This window comes from Chenopodium album, chromosome 1 (genome assembly GCF_948465745.1).
Source record: "Chenopodium album chromosome 1, dcCheAlbu1.1, whole genome shotgun sequence".
Classification (NCBI taxonomy): domain Eukaryota; kingdom Viridiplantae; phylum Streptophyta; class Magnoliopsida; order Caryophyllales; family Amaranthaceae; genus Chenopodium; species Chenopodium album.
Window position 1 is genome coordinate 49,617,371 of NC_137834.1, and position 8,419 is coordinate 49,625,789.

Below are 8,419 nucleotides of genomic sequence, written 5' to 3' on the forward strand. Positions count from 1 at the left end.
GTTGTCGGGTCGGTAATTCGTGAGGTCCTTCCAGTAGCAGAGGAAGATGAGGGGATACCATTCATTCCTGAGACGGTTGAGTCGGTATGTTCTTTTTTTTTTGTATATGTACTTAAAATATTTCTATTTTTTGCTTCATATACATTTATTTACTAACTGTCCTTGTATTCTTGGAACAGCTTCCGCGAGAGACCGTGAACGACATGGTGAGGACTATACGTGCTTTTCGAGCTGCTTATCGGAGAGCCCTCGTGACTTTGTCATGCCGTGATCATCGGATGATTGCGGTAAGTTTCATTTCTTTTATTTTTCGACGAAGTTATTACATTTCATGTATTAATCTTCATTTTGGGATTTTGCAGGATGTACAGCAACCGTCTAGCAGTCGCAGAGCACCCTGATCCTTTTGTACACATTTTGTTATATTTTTAGGAAACAAATGTACATATTATTTTGTTTTGTTGTATATATGACATTTTTTTTGTATATATCATTTATATTATTATTATTTTTTGTTTCCATGTGTACACATATAAAAGAAAAAAGCAAAAAAAATTCCGAGGGAGGGAAAGGGTTCCCGACTTACCCCCCTCGAAAAAAATAACAAAAGAAAGGAAAATAGGAAAAAAGAGACTAAAAAGGAAATAAGGAAGATAAAAAAAAAAAAAAAGAAAATAGGGGAAAAAAGGAAGAAGGAAAAGAGGAACAAGAAAATAATAAGATAAAATAAAAAAGAAAACAAATAAAAAGGAAAGAAAAGGGACATAAGAGTTAACAAAAGGCAAACGTATGATTAGTCTTAAGATTTCGTCAAGATTCCGTCATTATGTAAGCCAAAATACGGAAACAAACCTAAACCACATGTCGCGACAGAGAAGACGCGCGCAACTGGATTAGTTGCGCGCGCCACCAGTTTGTGAACTTTCCTTTGGGCAAAAATTGCCGAAAATATGCCCCTCTTGGGTCTATTTAAGCACGGTTTCGTTTAGGCGTTTGATCAACTCCAACAACCATCTCTTTTTATTTAAAGGGGACGAAATTATTCCCCTTCCTGGTGAGTTCGAGGCCTTGCTAGGCTTCTCTACAAATACTCTCCATGTGATATATTCGCCCCCATTGTCGGATCCCAAACCTATATTCCAAAGATTTTTTGGCTTGTCCAACAATGATATGACCAATATTAGAACTGAAGAAGGCGTGAATTTAATTCAGTTTATTGAACATTTCGTCGCCCCTCGTGACAACATGACTAAACAACGCTTTAAAATTCGTGCCTTATGCTATTGTCTTGTTGTCAATTGTTTACTTAGGACAAACAAAGAATATGGAGATTATTCCATGGTGTCCGTAGTAGAGCAAATAGAGGGATGTCATTCACCCGCTCCTTTGGCTTTGGCAGAAACCATTTTATGCTTGAATCGCCTTAGTGGAGACCCTAACGAAAATGGTTTCACGGGAAGTCCACTCCTACTATTACACGTAAGGTTTTTTTTTGTCGTTTTTTTAGCGCAAGCCATGAAGTTGCGCTGGTACGTCCAACGCAATTTTCTTTGCTGCGCGCGGATGGCGCGCGCAACTTATTCTGATGCGCGCGCCACCTGCTCGTGTAAAAACTGATTTTTTTTTTTTCTGATTTGGCTCATGGAGCGTTTGCGAATAGTTGATCAGCCACAAAATATCGAGGCTTATGGAGTACGGACATTCCCTGAACGTCGAATCCTTTGCAAGCACAAGAATGAAGAGGAATGGACGTCGTTTTTCTATCACGGGGTTCCTAACATACATTTTGTGATTCCTTGGTGGAACATAAATAGTATGGTTGGGAGTAGTCTCAATTGCCCTTACATTAGGCTTTTAGGCCTATCTAGTGCTACTTACATTTTTCCTTGCAGGGTAATGAGACAATACGGGAAGAAACAGATTATTCCCCCGCAAGACTACGATGCACCCAAAGATGTGACTTTTAGACCCGAGCGAATTTTTCGTTGGATAGAGTATTGGTCAAGTCTTCCAAGGTGGGTAGTACAAAATCCTACTGCGAGTATTGTATTATCTTCTTTTTTATAAAGCTTGGATGAATGCGGCGAATAAGGGCGAATTAAACAAGGCCCGATCTAATATCAAACTGCCACGGCTCGCAATTCACCTAAGCCTTTAATGCATTCGGCCACCACTACCCCTCCTAGTGGCCAAAACAAAGGAGTGAGAAGAAAATTGGACTTCTCATCTCCTAAGGCGCATTCGAAGGAATCCAAAAGGAAAGCTCCCTCCAAACCCGCACAAAAAGGTGTGATAATCAAGGAACCTTCGCAACAAACTTGAAAGAGGACTCTAACAAAAGCTTTGGAAAAGGGAAAAAGGATTGAAAAGGCTCCTATTCCTAAATTGAAGAACAATGTATGGGTTAAGAAGAAGACTGTAGGAGAAATCTCTAAGGTTTCTGAAAATACTGCGATGGAAACTACTCCTCCATCATCCGTGACAATTGAGGATATAGTGAAGCCTTATAGTGTTACACAATTTCGCTATGTTCTCTTTTTTTTTTTTTGAATAAAGTGTAATCACTACTACGCCCCTTTTCTATATTTATTATCTAGTTCAACAATGTCTCCTTTTTTTTTTGAATTTGAATGAAATAAAAATGAGCTTTATGTTTTGATATTTTTATATGACCGAATCATATAGATTGCCTATGTATTCATATCACGAAATCATGTCATTGCGTAGTTCTAATTATTTTATTATGTATATATTTTTTTTCTTTAACTCCTTAGGTAGAAATTAAATGAAAAAATTAATCAAACTTTGTTTAAAAAGAATTAAATCAAAGTTTAATTTTTATATTTTCTGAGTACATGTTTATATTCACGAAACGCCTTCCTTTTATCGTAAGTAGAAGTTGCAACTTTGTTCAAACAAAAAAGTCCGGGTTCGCAGTTTACAATCAGGTGGCGCGCGCAACATCTAAGGTTGCGCGCACCTGTCGCGCGCAACTGAATGAGTTGCGCGTGACATCCACGAGTGTGAAGATTTTTTTCGTGAAGTTCGATAAAAAATCTGAACACTTAGAAAGGTTTATTATTTCTAAATTACCCCCCCCCAAGTGTTATGTATTTTATCGTGTCATTTGGTAAAATAAATAACACTTAGAATCTTTCAATTGAATGCTAATTAAAGTTAGTTGTATGAATGAACCAGTTAATCCGAATTTCATTAGTAATATTTCTTAAGTCGATCAATGTTTATTAATTGGCGAATTTCATCTCCTCCAATGTCCATTAACCTGACGGCTCCTCTTGATAGGATTTTAATTACGCGGTAGGGACCTATCTAATTAGGTTTGAATTTCCCTCTTTGATCGGTAGGTGGACCCCTAACCTCTTTTAGTACAACGTCACCTTCTTTTATATTTCTGGATTTTACTCTTTTATTGAAATGACGCGCAATGCGCCTTTGGTAGACTTGTACATGATGCAAAACTCTTAATCGTCGTTCATCGAGCAATAAAAGCTCCTCATACCTCGCTCTTACCCATTCAGCTTCTGGTAGCTTACTTTCGAGTACGATGCGTAGGGATGGTATTTCCAGTTCGACTGGTTGAACTGCGTCCATTCCGAAAACTAAGGAGTATGGAGTTACTCCTATTGATGTTCGTATAGACGTTGTATAACCCCAATGTGCGAAGTGTAGTTTATTCGGCCAGTCTTTCTAATTTTCTGCCATTTTCTTAATGATGTTTGTTATATTTTTATTTGCCGATTCTACAGCTCCATTCATTTGAGGTCTGTATGGGGGTGAGTGATGATGTTTTACCTTATAACGAGTTAAGAAGGTCTCGATTTCAGCTTTCAATTGAGATCTCTGATCACTAATTAGTTCGTGTGGAACTCCATATCTACAAAATATGTTTCGTTCGAGAAACTTTACGACATGTTTAGAAGTGATATTTACGTAAGAAGCAGCCTCAATCCACTTGGTAAAGTAATCGATGGCTACCAATACGTACTCGTGTCCTCCTGCTCCTGTTGGAGAGACTTTTCCAATTATGTCAATTGCCCAAGTTGAAAAGGGCCAAGGGGAAGTGAGATTATATAGTTCGGATGGTGGAAGGTGTTGTAAATTAGCAAACATTTGGCACTCTGGACATTTTTTGACACATTGTATGCAATCATGTTCCAATATTACCTTTGTCGCGAAATTATTTTTGCAAGCATTTTACCATTCATGTGAGATCCACAAACACCTTTGTGAGTATTCTCCATAAGGCGTGTGGTTTCGGGTTAGTCTATACACAATAAACTTTGACCATTAGGTCCTTTTTTGCATAATTGACCATTTAATAGAACGTATTGAGCCGCAAGTGTTCGTAAGACTCGTCGGTCTTTCGATGAAGTATTTTCAGGATATGTGCCATAAGTAATATATTGGAGGATATGATCATACCAAGGATTGTTCCCTTCGATGTCATTTATTTCCTCTATTGCGTTGCAATATGATGGTTCTTCTCTTCTATCAAAGCATAATGGCATCATATTCAAGTGATCTAGAATGTTGATCATTGAGGCTAATTTTGCTAGCGCATCGGCAAATTGATTATCATCCCTTGGGAGATTTTAAAGTCAATATGTTCAAAGTGCTCGACGAGTTGCTCTAGGTGTGCTTGGTATAATATCATTGTGGATTTCTTTATTTTCCATTTTTTCAGTATATGATTTATAATCAAACTGGAATCTCCATATACCTCTAATTTTTGCACACCTATGCTAGCTGCTGCTTCTAATCCAATAATGCATGCTTCACATTCTGCGGCATTATTAATAACCTCGAAGTCTAGTTTGACAGAGATTGGAGTATGTGCTCCCTCTGGACTTATGATTAACACTCCTACGCCACATCCCTTTTGGTTGGATGCACCGTCGAAGTACATTACCCATCTGTCATCTTGTGTCATGAGAATCTCTTCATCCGGAAGATGAGTAGTTTCTGCATTACTTGTTTGAATTGGATGTTGGGCCAAAAAGTCGGAAATTACTTTTCCTTTCATTGATTTTTCTGGTATATATTTTAACTCAAATTCATCCAACATCACCAACCATTTGGATATTCTTCCTTGTATAGGTGGTTGTTCAAACAAATACTTTATCGGATTTTGTTGAGAAATCAAATAAGTAGTGTGTGGTAGCATATAATGTCGTAATTGTTTAGTTGCCCACACTAATGCTAGACTTGTATTTTCTAGGGTGCTATATTTTGTTTCATATTAGATGAATTTTTTACTTATGTAATATATTGCACGCTCGACTTTTTCTACCTTTTGTGCTAACATGGCGCCTGCGGCCGTGTCTGTAACTGTAATGTATAGCCTAAGAGGTAGTTTGGGTATTGGTGGTGCTAAAATTGGTGGACTTTTGAGATAATCTTTGATTTTCTCAAAGGCCCTTTGGCATTGATCGTCCCATTCATGTTTTTCCTCTTTTTTCAATTTTTTAAATATTGTCTCACAAGTCATAGTCAATTTGTTGATAAATCGACTAATGTATTGCAGTTTGCCAAAAAACCCCCTAATTTCTTTTTCTGTTTGAGGGGGAGGCATGTCAACAATTGCCTTTATTTTGGAGGGATCGATCTCAATACCACGTGTGCTTACTATGTATCCGAGTAACTTGCCGGAAGTTACTCCGAAGGCGCATTTTTGTGGATTTAATCGTATGTTGTATTTTTTTATGCGAGTGAAAAATTTGCGTAAAGCTTTTATATGTCCCATTCTATCTTTGGACTTTACAATCATATCATCCACATACACTTCTATTTCTTTATGCATCATATCATGCAAGAGAGTCGTAGTCGTTCTTTGGTACGTAGCTCCTGCATTTTTTAAACCAAATGGCATGACTATATAGCAATACGTACCCCAAGGGGTGATAAAGCATGTCTTTTCTTCGTCTCTTTTGCCATTAAAATTTGGTTGTAACCTGCGTATCCATCCATAAAGGATAACATTGCATGTTCAGCCATGTTATCTACCAATATATCAATATGTGGTAGAAGAAAATCGTTTTAGGGCTAGCCTTATTAAGGTCCCTAAAGTCGACACACATGTGAACTCGTCCATCCTTTTTAGGGACTGGGACGATGTTTGCTACCCGTTTTGGATAATTACATACGCGAATGAAACCTGCGTCCAATTGTTTTTGTACTTCTTTTATTTTTAACGCGACGTCAGGTTTCATTCGTCGAAGTTTTTGTTTTACTGGTTTAGAGATAGGGTTCAAGGGAATGGTATGTTCCGCAATTTCCCTATCTATTCCAGGCATGTCCTTGTATGACCAAGCGAACACGTTTTCGAATTCTTTGAGCGTCGATATGAGAGTTGATCGCTCTTCCGAATGTAGAGTTAAGCCAATTTTGACTTCTCTTTTGTTTTCATTAGTTCCTATATTGATTGTTTCAGTTTCTTCAATGATAGGGTTCTTTTGTTCTCGTTCATTCATTAGTTCAACCAACTTATTAATATTTTCATTAGATTGATTGTTATAGCATTCGAAAGATTCAATAGAAGGAATATACTCGGAAATAGAGCTCATATTATTAGAATCAAAAGAAAGTACATTAAGAGAAGAATCCTTTTTGGAATCTTTGTCCTTAGAACTAGAAAATAAAGACTCATTAATGGCCACAAGGCCTAGATTCTCAGCTTCCCTAGAGTCTATAATAGATTCGTCGTCCGATTCTTCAAACATCTTCCCTTCGCCTGTGACGATTTCAAGCTTATCGCCTTTGTGATTAGTCCATTTGAAAGATTTCCTCCACCCATGCTCTCCAAGGTTTCATTAGAAGGGGTGATCAATGAAGTTGGGTCAAAAACTTCATCTTGGATGGCATTTTGATTGGTCATCGCAGCGACATGATTTTGTTCTAGTCCAAATAGCAAGTTAAATGCTTGCCTATCATAGCACCCTGGAATTAGGTATTTTGATTTGACGATACTAAAATCGTCATCCAAGAAGTAGCAATCGTGAAATATTTCAAATCCAGGCTTCTTGATTCCTTCCAAAACTAGTGGTTCTGGAAAGTCATAGCATGGGTAGTCTTCTCCCTCCCTAATGAATTGTCCATTAAGGGTTTGTTGGTAGGATGGGAGTAAAGTGACTATCCCTTTCTTGTTGTTGTCTCTACGTGCTTTGTTTTTCGCATCATGAGACTTCAATTCTTCTTTGGTTGGTTTGTATCCCAATCCAAAGGAGAAGCTTTTCTTTGGGATAGGATGTAATAAAGATTTCTTCATTACTATTCCTAAAGGCATCCCAAGAAAGTAACTACTCTTAAGTAAGATGTTGTTTACTATCCGGGTAGAATATGGATCAAGCTTGAAAGGATCTTCCAAGTCTTCTTCCATTTCTATTGTGTAGATTGGCTCCGCGGCAAATCCCCACATGTCCTCTTCATCATTATCGTGGTTTATTTCTAAGAGTGATTGATCATTTATTGCTATTTTAAGTGGAGAAGCATGTATAGTCATAGGAAGCCCTTGATAGTTCAACCTAATCATTTGATGAAGTGAGGAGGGTATTGCACCAAGCTCATGTATCCAAGGACATCCAAGTAGAAGGTTGAATGTATGTTTTATGTCCATAATGTGGAATTCAACCATCTTTTGTATTGGGCCTGTGGTAATTGGTAGCTTAACAGTTCCACACACCGATCTTCTCGAATTGTCATAGGCCTTAATGCTTTGTGTTGTTGATTGAAAATCTTTTTCTGGATTAAGGCCTAAGTATTTTGCAGTTCGCAATGGGCATACGTTTACAGCTGACCCATTGTCTACCAAAGTTAGAGGGATGTTGTATCCCTTGCACCCCACAGTTAAATATAATGCATTGTTGTAGGTAGTGTCTTTTGAAGGCAAATCATCATTAGTGAAAATGATTGATTTGTCAGATTTCTCACTAATAAGCAAGCTAACGAGATCTTAAGGGGTTGTGTCTATGTTATAGACAAAGACGTCAGAGCATTCATAAGGGAATTCCTATGTTCTTTAGAAGTACTTAAGAGTTCCCAAATGCTAACATTTTCCTTGGATTGGTGAAGTTGTTTAACCAATGGATCTTCCACCCCAAGTGGAGGTGGTATTGTATTTTGCATTTGACCTTAAGTTTGATTTTGTGTGGTCGAAGATCCATTTGGTGGTGGTGCTTGGTAAACTTGCCCAGAACGAGTTAGATGATCTATCTCGTTTGGATTAGTTGTGGGACTCATAAACCAACTTTCTTCTAGAGGCTTTGAGCGTGCCTCCATTTCAAGATGTTCCATGAGTTGAGCTTGATGCCATTGTTCATCCAAGGAGAGATTTGATAAATCTTGTGACTTCCCCAAGAAATGATCCTAATCAAGCGCTCAATTTGTTTCATTTTGTAAACAA